This window comes from Cygnus olor, chromosome 1 (assembly GCF_009769625.2).
Source record: "Cygnus olor isolate bCygOlo1 chromosome 1, bCygOlo1.pri.v2, whole genome shotgun sequence".
NCBI lineage: Eukaryota > Metazoa > Chordata > Aves > Anseriformes > Anatidae > Cygnus > Cygnus olor.
The window spans coordinates 113,041,048-113,055,385 of NC_049169.1; the positions used below are offsets into that span (position 1 = coordinate 113,041,048).

The window sequence follows — 14,338 nt, forward strand, 5'->3', positions numbered from 1 at the left end:
TGAAAACTAGAAACTGATAACAAGTATCTTACACTCTGTCTGTAAGACAGTTTGGTTTAGGTAATATATAATATGTCCTATTACATATGTTGACTAGCTTCCTAGTCTTAGTTTTTCTGTCTTTAAGTCAGTATGGCACCAAAATGCAGGTAAATGCAATTTAATAAATGTACTTGTTTTGCTAACAGAAACACATGCTTCCAGATCCTTTGCATGTATTTTATGGGTCTTTTTTCTTGCAGTGCATCTTATAGGTACCAAACTTGAGGAACAGGATATGGAACATAAGGCTATCATTCTTACTAACATGATTACAAAAATCTTATTGTATTAGCAGCATTCCAGTTCTACTTACAGAGTGCTTAACTGAATTAGTAAGTTTTATTTTCATGTGAGATACTATCATTATTTAGCCCTGTAATTTACTATGAAATCCTTATTGCTTTGTCACAAGTTTTATGATCGTTTTTCTTAGTGATAGGAGTTGCCTTTGCACCAAGAGACATTTTTTTTTTTTTATTTAATCATGGTCTTAAGAGATTTGAAACTTCAGGGATTAATAAAGTATCCCCAAAATCATAAAGCAAATCACAGCATACCAAATCATTTCTCCTTTGAGACTGGTGCCAAACATTTTCTGTGGTGTTCCAGTGAAACTGGACACTTCCAGCCCAATGGCTAGTAAAGTCAGAAACGAAAAGAAAAGAAAGTGACTATGTGACCAAACTTTTATTTTCAGTGCATAGCTGGAATTTCAGCCTCTCTGCACAAGTCCTTGCCATTACAATTTATTAGATGTTTTATGTAGCAGATTTTATTGAATGATTTAGGTACTCTTGACTTGATCCTTTCCAAATGTGTTCAACAGTATTCTGCTACATGCGAAAGTGTTTTTATATTCTCACTTTCATGTAACTAAATCTCTGAAATCTAGATAAAGTTACCCGCCTGCCTCATATACTGTTTTACTTTCAGAATTAATTTGGAAAGCCCTGTATGGCCTGGCCTCTGCAGCCTTTTCCAGAAGATTTAGAATTATAAATTAAATTGTCTGACATTTGTCGGCATCTCCAGCCGGAAGACATGTCTGCCAGCAGGAAGAAGAGGGGTATAGGAACCACCAGGCAGACTAAGAGCTATTAAGCTCCTGGGAGTGTGAAGGCTGGGATAAAAGGAAATTGATAATATTAAAGATGCAGGAAGTACATTTTCCAGAGCATATCTTGATTCCATAGTGTATTGATCTGTAGTCCTGGATTTCTTCAAGTATAACATCTCATCTTCAGTGTGCTCACAAAAAGGGATGGGGAAGTAGGGGAGACAGCCTGAAGCAGTTGTTCTCCACGAAACCCAGGGAATGGCTCTGATTTGGTAGTAACTGTGTATTACAAATCTTCTGATTTGCATTCAAATACATCCACATTGCGAGAGAATTTATAATCTTAGTTCTGAAGGAAAGGAAGAATCTTCTCTTGAATCACCTTTTAACAATAATTCCCCATGACACACAGTTTTGGTGAGGTATAGAATCCGTTATGTAATCCTGTACTTCTTTTGAGAGACAACAGTGCCAGGTTATAAAATTCTTTTTATAAATATATATATATATATATATATATATAATAATAATAAATATACATATAAAAGAAATAAAATTCTTTTATTTCCAGGTGTTAAGAATAAGTTATCTAATTATAAGTCCGAAATCATAATGAAGTTAGAGGCCAGTTATAATCCGCTGATAGATGTTTTGCCTTAAATTATTTTCTTGTCATTCACACACGTAAATTTGGTAACTTTGTATATATAGTACATATTTGCACATCTGCACAGAAAGGCATGTATATTTTAAATAAGGTGATGCTATTTAATGAGTAATATTTCCATGAAAAATTTGTAGTTTTTTTCTTCCTATAAAGTGTGATATAGGCTTTAATATTGAACCATGGCATCATTCTAATTTTCAGTAAAATGGATGACATTCCTGTTATTTTAAATCACACAAACAGTACACGTCAAAGAAACTTTGTGGACATTATCAATACAGCTCATTTAGTTAATAAATTTGTAAGAAATGGCGAAAATATTATTGTAGATGAAAACCGAGCTGGAGAGAAAGAACAATTCCAATCCAGTTCTGAAAATCAGAATTTTATCTTGTGGATTTGACCAAGTGTCCTTGCAACCTGGAGGAGATGTTTATCAAATGTGCATACCTCCTGACAAGGAAAACTGTTTATGTGTACATAAGATCCATTGCAGACCAGAGATCTGTCTCACCTGCAGCAGCATATTTCACAGCTTGTTGGCATATTGTGTGAAGAAATACCTCCTTTGGCATGATTCTAATCCTGGCTGGTTTTACTTTTTTTTTTTTTTCTCGTATTACATTAGCAAAGAATAATGTTCCATATTCATTATCTCCACATCACCTAGAATGCTATATACTGTTCATGTAATGTTTGATTTTTTTTTCTCACCTACTCTCCACTGCTCACTCATTAAAACTAGATTATGGTTACTCCTCATGTGGGAGCCACGTTATATTGTTCCAACCTTTGCTGAGCCTTCCCTTGTTCTAGCCTAGAAATAGAGGCTAAGAAATCAGAACTACCTCTGTAATCAAGATGCAGGTGGGTCTATACAAGGACATTCAGTCGTGTTACTGCTTTCCTATATTACTTGCTTTTTGACTATTACCAAGCACTGAGCTGACCATCTATTAGGGCTCTGAAACCTCTTTCCTGAGTGGTAGCAGATAGCCTGGAAAATATTACTTTGTATGCAAAACTTGCTTGGCTTTTTTTCCCAAGAGTGTTACTTTACATTTCTGCATATCAAATTTAATCTGCCATTTTATTGCCCAGTTACTCAATATCATGAGGTCTTTCTGGAGCTGACTTTACTTGTAACTATCCTGAATAATTTACCTTTGATGCCTACTTTGTCACCTTGCTCTTTGTTCCCTTTCAGCCGATTTCTGAAAAGTACTGGCCCTATCACAGAAATCAAAGAAACTCCATTCTTGACCCACCTCCTGAAAAAATAAATAAAATAAAATAAAATAAAATAACATAACATAAAATAAAATAAAAAGTAAAGTAAAATAAAGTAAAATAAAATGGTAACTTTTTTTTTCTCTTTGCTTCTTGCCTTTTCATCAGTAATTTAAACATTTCATGACTTCCCTTCCCATCCCACTCAATCTGACTTTCCCTGAGAATATCTGAGGAAAAATCTCGTTGAAAATCTGAAAGTCCAGGCAGTCTATAGCAACTGGATCTCACTTGTCCACGTTTGTAATGTGTCATTCTAAGAGATTTGAATTACACATCTCTCTGCAAAAGATGTTGAGTTTTTCGTAAGAAATCAGTTATCCATTTGACAATTTATGCATGAATCCACTAATTATTTTCTTAGTTTAATGTTCTGATGCAGAGTTGATAGCAACCTTGACTACTTTTCTTCCATTTGTGACCAAAATTTTGCAAGATATTTTATCATCTTCTATTTCTCACTGTAACTCTTAATGTCTGTAAACTGAAGAAACACGAATTACATTCCAGATGGGCTCTGTCTAATATACCTCTAATAAGAATTTACATGACCAATTGAAAACATCAGTCATCTTTCTCTGTTGATGCTACACTGAGGTATGTATGTGGAAAAAAATGGTAAAATCAAAGGCGTGCTGGACATATTTCCTGTTCCACTGAGTATATCTAGGCTAGAAATCAAATATGTATTGCTGGACTAGCCTTAAGAAATTAAATCAAAATGTTATTTGTATTTGACTCCATGAAATTTCCTTCCCAATTTAACATCTAAGCAGTAATATGTTCAATAGCCATACTTTTATGATTCAGTTGTTTTATTGGTTTTGATTGTGGGATTGGATTTCTTCAGGCAGAAAAGACCAAGTCCCAAGCCTGTCAGTGTTCAGAAGGAATTCGTATAATGCCCCCAGTAATATGCTCTAACTTTTGGTTAACCCTGAAATGGTCAGGAAGTTGGACTAGATGATTTTTGATGGTGTCTTCCAACTGAACTATTCTATTCCACTCTACTTCTTCCCTATCCTATCCCATCCCATCCCATCCCATCCCATCCCATCCCATCCCATCCCATCCCATCCCATCCCATCCCATCCTATCCTATCCTATCCTATCCTATCCTATCCTATCCTATCCTATCCTATCCTATCCTCTACTCACTGTGCAGAAAGGGTACTTGGTAGAAGGTGGAGGAAGAAAGGAAAATGGGGAATTATTTTCCACAGCCAGAGTCTGGGGGCCTGATCAGTGCAACAAGATGATTATTCATAGTCTGTTATCATTTTTCTGCTGCAATAATGGTAGCAGTGAATTCCCCTCCAATAATGGAGAATCCTTGACAGTATAGGTGCTGCACAATATGTCGAGAATCATGGTGCAGGCAGTGACTGTGTGAGTTCAGCTTTGCTTTACCAGTGTCAATTCAGCATTTGCCATTCAAGCTGGCTCTACCAGAGTTATATTATATCATATCTTATCATGTCACCGAATCCCCCAATCAAAGAATGGTTGAGGCTGGAAAGAACATCTGAAGGTCATCTGGTCCAACCCCACTTCTCCAGCTAGGCCAACTAGAGCAGGTATGATTATAGATATATATATCAATCATATCATATCATATTCATGTTTATAAACCAATTCTGGTAGGAATGAGTAGTGAACAGTTGTTCATCAACAATGCTTGATAAAAGTATTGCGCAAATGGAATACAAAATAACTTGTAAAGGCCTTGAGGTTTGAAGTTGTTGATACTCACCTCTGTGATATTAAAGGTGATTTGAAGTACAAGCATGCAGGCAAGACCTTGAAAGTATGTAACCAGTATGTATGTAACCTTCCAGGTATGTTGAAGGTGACAAAAAGTCATGAAGTATTCTAGATGATTTCTTTGTTGATATTTTAAAAATCTTAAACAAATATTTGTAACAAAGGAAATAGGATTTTTTTAATATATTTCAATGCTACAGCTGATCACCTAGGTTAGAAAGAGGGATGTTTCAACTTCAGCTGGGAGACTGCACTTTCAAAAACAAACAAACGAACACAAACCAGCCAAGCAACCAAACAAAAAACAACAGATAAAATGTTCAGGAGCAATTCTGGTATGCTCTGGTATTAATTTCAAGTAACCAAGCTAAGAACCTCAGTTTTTAGCATTAAATGCTGAAGAAATGGGAAAACTTAGTGGAATAAAGATGGTCGCTGTATCACAGACTTCTATCAATGGGATAGCATTTGAAAATATTTTCTCCAGCCATGTCTATGCTAGTCTCTTCTGGTTCAAATCCTCCTTTATTCCACTAGCAACATGTCTTTTTAGCATATTTCCAAACCACTTTTTAATTATTTGTGGTTGCTACTACCTTCCATTTTCATTTAGTTCAGGTTACTTGACTTCTGGAAGAAAATCTATGTTTTCATCTGTTTTGGAACTCTGCTTTAAAGGATGCAAATGTGAAAGGGGTAAATGTCAGGTTTATCAAAAACACCTCCCTTTTCAATTGACTTGAAAAGCATGCCAAATATTTTCAGTATTTCTTGTCTTGCAATAAATCTACTCATCATTCACTTTTATAATTATGTATTATTTCAGTAAATTATGGCTTTTTTGTGTGTTTTTGAATCTTTCCAGATCAGGCGTGGAAAGCTGAGGGCTTAATGTGGATATGGCAAGCGGAAATTTCTGAGGAAAGCTATTACATTGTTTTCTTTAGGGCCATTGCTGTAGCCTCATATAGTGTGTATTTTCTGCTTGAACTTGTGGGAGAAGTCTACTTTGCCTTCCCCTTTCTACTTCATTTTGCGGTAAAAAGAATGAGAGAGAGAGAAAGCAGTTTCGTGGCTTCATTATTGCTGTTATTGAAATTAAGTGTTTAAATGAAGTGCTGCCCCTTTTAAGATACCATTTTCAGCCACGTAAATACAGATGATCCTTGTATCATGTATAACCACTACAAAGAGTTCTCTCAAATGATTATTTAAAATAAATGTGTAATCTTCTAATAACTCTGAAGTTTATACATATAAGTAATTACTCTTGCATGAATCCAAATAATCCCTATCAAGGCTTGTTATTAACGCACAAATAAACATTGACAGAACACTGATATGCATTGGTATCCATAGGCTAAGCCTACAAGAACTTTAGGCTATCTGCCATGAAACTCTTTACCAGTCTAGAATAATACATTGTAATCAGGTCTAATGCATAGAGGAAAAATTAGATTTTTCAGAAGCAAAAGCAGTAGCCTGAATGTTTTTCTTTAAACGTGTGGTAAATTTCATTTTAAGGTACCAGAACCAGAGAAGGGCCGATTCTGGAAGACCTTGGTGATCCTTCCTATACTCACTAGTCTGATTTGCACGTAGGCCTTTTGTATTGTTGCAATTAGTGACTTTTCTGGCATGTAGAAATTACTAGGATCAAAGAATATTTCTGACTCTCTAAAAACAGCAATTACAGTGTTGTTGGTGGTGTTTTGTATTTTTTTTAACTCCTGAAGTATTTCACAAAAGGCTACATTGCTGACATAGAGAAACATTTGTCATAGAAAGCAAAACGTCATCTGCATAACTGAAAGACAGACATCATTTAGATCATAGGTCTTTCTTTTACTCTGGAACAAATGATAGGACAAGATCTTTAACCCCACTCGTGCCTGTATGAAACTATCTATGTTTATTTCTATAGATTCCTTGGGTTCCTCCTCATGGGGATGAGATGGTCCCAGTTTTAATTTGATCCAGAAGGATCCTAAATCTGCTAAATCACTTCAGTCATTAAGCTGTATCCACACCTACTGAAATGTTATAGAACTGCAAACACAGATTTATTGGACTCAGAGGCCTTTCTGAGTGTTGTGTCTCTCATCAGCCCACACCTGCAGAAGTTCATTCTCATATGATGAAGCTGAGGACCTACTTCGCTTTGCCATTCAGTTGGGGGGGTATCTGCTTCAGTAGCTGCATACTCCCCTTCCAGAACACACATATTCAAAATAAATAATTTTAATGAACAAAGTATACTTCGTCCTCTAGAACATTTTTACCCCAGTTCCGCGTAGGAGTGACAGTGACAGAAATGGACCATTGCATGTCTAAGTGAGAGACTGTGCTCCTCTCTTGGCTGTTAATAGCTCCTAAATCTGAAGCACCAGTGTGCGCAGTGGTAGAACCTCATTCCTCAGGGGGGTAAGTTGAGGATATTTTCCTTAGCTGACAAATTAGCTTTCAGGATGCTGTGAAATTAAATATCTCAAACCTTTCCCAGCAATTTGGCTATTTCTTAGAAGATTCTTTAGATATCTGACATACTGTGAATGGGATTTTGTAACAAAACTTTATCATTTGTTTTAATATGAAAATAAAATATTTTCTCTCATTACTACTCAGCAACAGTATCTTCTCTTTATCCATCAATATTCAATAAAAAGAACTTTTAGCACTTATCACTCCCAAAATACACAATGTTTTGCTCTATACTACTAATCCAGATTTATTAATACATTTCTTCTTGAATATCCTGTCCCTCCCATGTGTTGGCAATGCATTGCAATGTTTAGGGAAATTCATACTTTCTGTGCCATAATTATTTGCATGAGTATTAGATCCATCCTGAAGAATTCTTCCAGTAGTTTCCCTCTGGCTTGATATTTGCTTTCATTGACATCTGATTTTGCCTCTCTCTTATGGGAAGTTCTTTACTTCCTTTCAATTACTGAAGTTATCCCCATTGTTTCTACCTGCTGAAGACTTCCCATGTGTCAGCAGGTTTGATACCTTACAAAGGCCAGACAAAGCAGATATAATAGATTTCCTCTGTCTAGAAAATCAAAGAGTTTAAAATGTCTGTGATGATCTCTTCAACGAACCTCCATCACATATTTTATTTCCTCTTACTCTTTCCTTTTAATTATTCTCTTTTTATCAGCATCTGTTCTCTTATGTGTTGTTGGTAGTAAACCAATGGACTCATAGATGCCCTCATCTGTCACTTGTTCTAAAATGTACACACTAGTATTACAACACCCTGCTTATATGGTCCCAGTTCTTTACTTAATAGAACTGCTAAAACTTCTTCCACTGGAACTGCGATTTCATTTTCAGAGTCATGGCCATTTCCATTTCTGTGGTCACCTTCCTGTGTAGTCTCTCATTTTCAACAATAACATATTTCTCAGAAAATTTGGCAAGATACCCAAGTTCACCTGAACCTCAAATGAATGATCTTTAAAAAAGTGATTTAATGCCTGACTTATTCTCACTTTCCAGTGAGAATGGTTGGTTAGTCTTTGATTTTTTTTTCCTGGGTGTTCTGTATGAATCTTTTGTCACTTGTTTTGTTTTGTTGTTTTTCTTTTGTTTTCAAAAAAAATTATTTCGGCTTGACTCTTGGCAATTATCACTTTATATTTATACTTTCCTACTTACAGCTCTCAGTTTTTTTTGGTTGGTTGGTTTGGTTTGGTTTTTGTTGTTATTGTTTTTGTTTTTTGTTGTTGTTGTTTTATTGCTCTTTATTCTCCATCCTTGCAGCCGTTTACATCTACTCCCCCTTTTGTGAAGTTATTTTTATTTATCCATTTGGTCTGAAGATCTTGCTGCAAACATTTTCCCTTTGATAAGAATACAGACTTGGGACACCTTTTTTTGTACCTTTGATTTAAAGAAATTTAAAGCCTCCTCCATACCAAAGTCCCAGGTGTCTTCAGCTGAATAGTCTCAGGGTAGTAGCTTTGAAACATTTGTTTCTGAGTAGCCAAGATCTCCTTCATTATTTTCTTGAAGGTTTCTATCCTGTATTTCAGCTTTCCCTCCTTTTATGGAAAAAGAAGTTGCTTCACCATCCCCATGTCTCAACATACACTCCTAGAACTGGATGTGCCTATCTTCCTCCAGGATGGAAATTTTTACTTCTGAGTTTAATTACAGGTAAGTCAACTTCATTCCCAGCCAGTGGTAAAATCCTAGTTCTGCTGGCATCACAGGTATTTAATAATTTCAGTTGATTTTCTTAGAGTGGTTATCTCATCTTAGTCTGCACAGAGTTGGAGTAGCAGAGAGTACTTTTCAATCTTCTGTTTTTAGCTTTATAGACAACAAACATACTAAACTTCAGGAAAAAAAAAAAAGAAAAAGAAATAAAGAAAGAAAGAGAGAAAGAGAAAGAAAGAAAAAGAAAGAAAGAAAGAAAGAGAGAAAGAGAGAAAGAGAGAGAGAAAGAGAGAAAGAAGAAGAAGAAGAAGAAGAAGAAGAAGAAGAAAAAGAAAAAGAAAAAGAAAAAGAAAGAGAAAAAGAAAAAGAAAAAAGAAAAAAAGAAAAACATTGGTGTAATGCAAAGAGAAAGAGAAAAGGAAGAAAGAAAAAAAGAAAAAGAAAGAAAAAGAAAAAGAAAAAGAAAAAGAAAAAGAAAAAGAAAAAGAAAAAGAAAAAGAAAAAGAAAAAGAAAAAGAAAAAGAAAAAGAAAAAGAAAAAGAAAAAAGAAAAAAAGAAAAACATTGGTGTAATGCAAATCATGATTCTTTACAGCTCCCAGGAATCCTTCCTTAGTGCTGGTAGGAAACAACATGTTCAAATTAAGAAATCTATTTATTGTACAATGTGTGATGTTTAATGACTGATTTATAGCCAGCAAGAGGACAAGGGAAGTTTTGAAATGCATTGCCTTTCATCTATATTTATATAGATAGATATATTTACAAGCACACACACATATAACAGTGAGTGCTCATGTGCATAATGTATATATTCATGATGCAAGCCCCCTAAGAAGCAGGTTTAGGATATCATCTGGGTGCCTCTCCATACAAAGGGAAAAATCTGCAATTTAGAAACAAACGCTTGCAGTAACAAAATGGTTTAGTTTCAGTTACAGGCCAGGCTTCAAATGTACCCCATCTAGGGCAGAGCCCATCTCTGAAGTGCACAGCCTGAGGTAAATTGATACATTCATCCCCAGTGCAGACTTCTTCCACACTGATTACTGGTCCCTGCTAACAGTGTTTGCAAGACGGCTTATCTATTCTCCTCTTCTATGAGAGACACTGTTCAAAGAGCCTGAAACACAGCTGCCCCTTTACAGGCTTTACCTACTTTTCAAAAGGAGGGGAGTCACGTGGTTGGGGGACGGATGCCTCTGCAATAGAAAATCTAAATTAATCTTCATAGAGAGTGGGGAGCCTTGTTTGGATCTATCAGAAAAGGAAAGCACTTGTAGGTGAAATCTTCTTAAGACCAAAGTGAAAACTTTCAAGCAACCCTGTGAAAATGCTGTGCCGCAAGGCTTCCTGGGCATTTCAAACAAAAGAAGTTAGCTTTCCAGATAAAAGGTTCCTGGCTTCAGTGCAAAAGTTTTCACCATGAAGAGGCAGTGCAATGCCAGAAGTCTGAAGGGGCTGGGAGTCTAGCAGCCTGGGCATGGGTTGCTGCCTCTCTCCTTCCTTGCCTCTTCCTTCAGAGAAGGAGCTGTAACACCAAATGCACATTTGCTTCAACCTAACAGGAAACAAAGACATGGACTCGAATATATCCTAACCTCTGTAGGCAACATTTCATTAACTTCCAGCGTTTGAATTATTGTTTTGAGCAGCTGGCCAAATACAAGGCTGGAGAAGATGCCAGCAGAGCACCTCTTTTGGTGTTTCTCAGCCCTGTGCCTGTTGCCCGCATGGGACGTCTGTGCTGTGGCAGGAGGGAGGGGTGGCCAGTATCTAATGTATTAGGACATCTTGCAGACCAGTGCTGGTCTGGGAAGCACAGAGCTCGCCCATCTCACCCTGGCCAGTGCTACTCCGTGCCCCAACAAGGAGCAGTAAGAGATGAGTTGAAACCAACAGGGATGACCAATGGGGGCGAGAAAAAGTCAAGATAGCAAAAAGAAAAGGTGGGTAAGAGGGTACTGTGAAAGGGGGCAGCCTGCTCACACAAACATGTAACCCAAAGGTGTCATTCAGCAGAGACCAACAACTTTTGACTTTTATTTTAATGAACTTTCACAGGAAGAAATACTTTTTTTTTTTCTTTCTTTGAGACTTGTGAGAGCACAGAGTTGTTCCCTCACACATTGCTCTTGGTTTGTAGTCCAACCTGCTTGGCCCCTCCAATGGTGATAAAAGAGCAGAACCTTCTCTAAAACCTAAACTAATATTCAGAGGTATGACAACCAAGGTTTTTTGGTATCTGAAGTTCACGTAAAATGTAAAAAGCTACAGAACCAAGTTAACCACAGATTTTTAGTGCAAAATTTACCAGAAATTTTCTGATAAAGTAAATCAGATCCTTTTGCTTTACCATCACTACAAAATTTTCCTCAATCTACGGGAGAAAAAAAATTACTATATGATCAGTGAGCTCCGGGCAGCACTCAGCACTGGGCAAAAAATCTATTGGCTTATTCAAACTGACTCTTGTCTGTCCTTCTGGTTCTTGGGAAACTAGGATTACAAAGTGTAACATTACTCCAGACAAGCTCACGTAGCTGTTTCTTGGTTTAAAATATTATTTTGCTTGTACTCTGAGATCTGGAGTGTAAGTGGGCAAAACGGAGGTGAAGTACTCATAAGCCTGTGATAAATCTGTAAAAACAAGTCTGTGGCTCATCCTGCCACCTGCTATTTTGAAAGCCGTTTTGCATATCTGGAATCAAGTGTACTAGAGACATAGCTATCTACATTTCTAATAAGTGAACAGCATGTTAAGGGTCCTGTTTTTCTTTCAAAACACTTTTTGTGTACGTGTATGTGTAGAAGAGCTGATCCCAAACTACGGGGTTTCCCTATGCAAAGCTCTACACCTGAGGCAGTGACGGATGGTTTCCAGAACCGTGTTTTTTGTTTCAGAAGCCATTCTCTGGTGAGAAGGAAAACAGCAGCACTTACGATATTAGTGGGGACCATAGCTTAGTGTGCACCTTCCCCTGGGGATTTCCGTGCTCCAGTTTTGCACTTCAGTAGGCCTTAGGCAGCAGAAATTGCATGCCTGTATCAGTTAGATTCTGTTTCTTCTTGAATTATGTGCAAGATATGCAACCCAACCCTCCTGTAAAAGACTTGCAACACGCAAGCTCACGTAGCCCCCCCCCCATGCAAGGGAATTTGCTTTTATGGAGGCTGGCCTAATGTGTGAAATCATGAAGTTAACCCCTGGGCATTAGTGTTGGGCCTTTGCCTTCACAGCTTAAGGCTGAAAACTCCCAACTGCTGGTCCCAAGTGCTCCTAGAGCCCAGTGGATATGGCTGCAAGCGAAGCAACTTCTCACCTCCAGATATATTTCATTTCCCCAAGCTTAATGTGGTAAAATACGTCAGACAGAGGTCTCGCTGTGTCCTTGGAAGTGAGACCACCCAGGGGCACCTCTGTGAAGTTATTAGGAGTGAGTGTGATTTGAGCAGTTTAGTTATGAGGTCAAGGATTCTGGCTTTTTTTTTCCCCTTTTTCTTGCCTCTCTTCTTCCTTCCTCCCATCTCACAAGTGTGAAAAATTCCATCTTGTTTCAAAGCTGAAATCCCACCTAGTGCACAAAGCAAAAGAGGAAAGTGTTTTAACAGCTCCACATTGTTCCATGACAGTGAACAAAAATGCTTACAAGTAGCAGTTCTATGTACAGCAATAGCCTTTGATTTGTTTTAAGCACCTGTTATTTTAAAATTATTCCTTTAAGAAAAAAAAAAAAAACTTTATTTCTTCTGCCTGCAAGAACCACTGGGAGGGCTTATGAGTCACTGGCTACAGAGATAGAAAGGGCAGGGGAAGTGGGCTGTTAACACCAGGCTCTCACCTGCTGTCAGACTGGGCTTAGCACAGGAGAGGAGGGAAGGTTTGGATGGGGTCTGTCAGGCTTGGTCCGACGCCAAGGCAGGACGGAGCACGGTTGCTTCAAGGCATGTTCCTGCTGGCAGAGCTGGTATGAGAATTGCTGTTGACACTGGAAACCTCTCCACTCCTCCTTCCCTTGCTCTCTTTCTCACTCTCCCTCTTTTTCTTTGTGTTCTGTCTTTTTCACTCTATTTTTGGCCTTTGCAGAGGGTGCAGCAGTGTGCACGGGATCCCTGATGGTAGATGCAGGGCCCAATGCCTTTTTTCACTGGACACAATGGAAATCTTTCCTATGAATGTAAAGGGAACTGCACTGAACATAAATTATCCACCTTGAGGGATTAGCTATGGCGTTAAACGTAAGTAATGATCACAGGTAGGAAGTAAAAGAAATATTTTTGTAAGTAAGCTCTCTTCTGGAAAGTTTTTTTTAAAAAGCAATTAAGATAAATGAACGATTAATTCAAGTACTTTTTCAGAAGGTGAAGGATATTACTACCTTCTCCTGCACAGAATTTCATACTATGGGAAGTTATCAAATGTGGCATTTACTGTATGGAGTCCAATTCCTTTTTTTTTTTTTTTTTTTTTTTTCCTAAACAGATGAATCACTGAATTCAATGGTGCCCTTCCTGCCTCTCTTCTCCTACATGAGACTTGACCCAGCCTGTGGAAGTGATGAAAGGAAAGATTAATAAGTGGTAGAATGAAAGAAGAAAGGGAACAATTATATTATTTTAACTAACAAATCTCTCAACTACTTGAACCCACTGCTGTCTCTCACAAAATACTTTCTAAGTGACTTCTGCCCATTTCAACACTCAGTTTCTCTGTTAACAGCTCCCTCTGCACAGACCAGAAGTAGACTGTGTAGGGCTTGGATCTGCCCCTCCAGCCACATGGAGCACAGGGATTCATGGAGAAATCCCCCCAGAGGATGTGCTCTGTCAGGCTGCTCTCTAAGCCTCCTTCCATAATCCTACTTTCCTCCTTGCTATGTGATTCCTTGGCTCCCCTAAAGGCTGTGGGCACTGGCAATTGTGTGCTGACCCCTGTTGATACTTTCTACTGGAAAAAGTCTATGGCATGTTGCTGCTGGGCCACAGTTCCATGTGAAGGGGCCAATTTCTTCTTTGGCCTGGCTTGTCCCCAGGACACATGCTGTCCAGAAAGAAAATGGAGAGGAGAAAAGGAAGGAGAAAGAGGTTTCTGCTCCCCCATCAGTGTAGAGAAGGGTAGAGGACAAGTTCCTGGGATTTTCAAAAGCAAATGTATGTTTACATATATATATATATGCATATACATATACATATATATAGTATATATATAGTGTATATATATATAAACACATATTGCTTTAGAAACATATATATATGTTCAAAATAAAAAGCTGCCTTTTCATCTTTAAATGTTGTTTTATTTTATTAGCATGTATCTCTGACATCCTGTATTGAACTTACTGCATTTTGCTC

The 14,338-nt window shown here is 37.6% G+C and overlaps 1 long non-coding RNA gene across 1 annotated transcript; it reads left to right on the forward strand.

Moving 5' to 3' along the window:
* Window positions 1-12,794: 12,794 nt before the first annotated feature.
* LOC121079670 lies at window positions 12,795-14,133 on the forward strand. Its single transcript, XR_005825135.1, has 3 exons — window positions 12,795-12,954; window positions 13,074-13,225; window positions 13,470-14,133. It is a non-coding gene; the product is annotated as an uncharacterized LOC121079670 (long non-coding RNA).
* The last annotated feature ends 205 nt before the right edge of the window (window positions 14,134-14,338 follow it).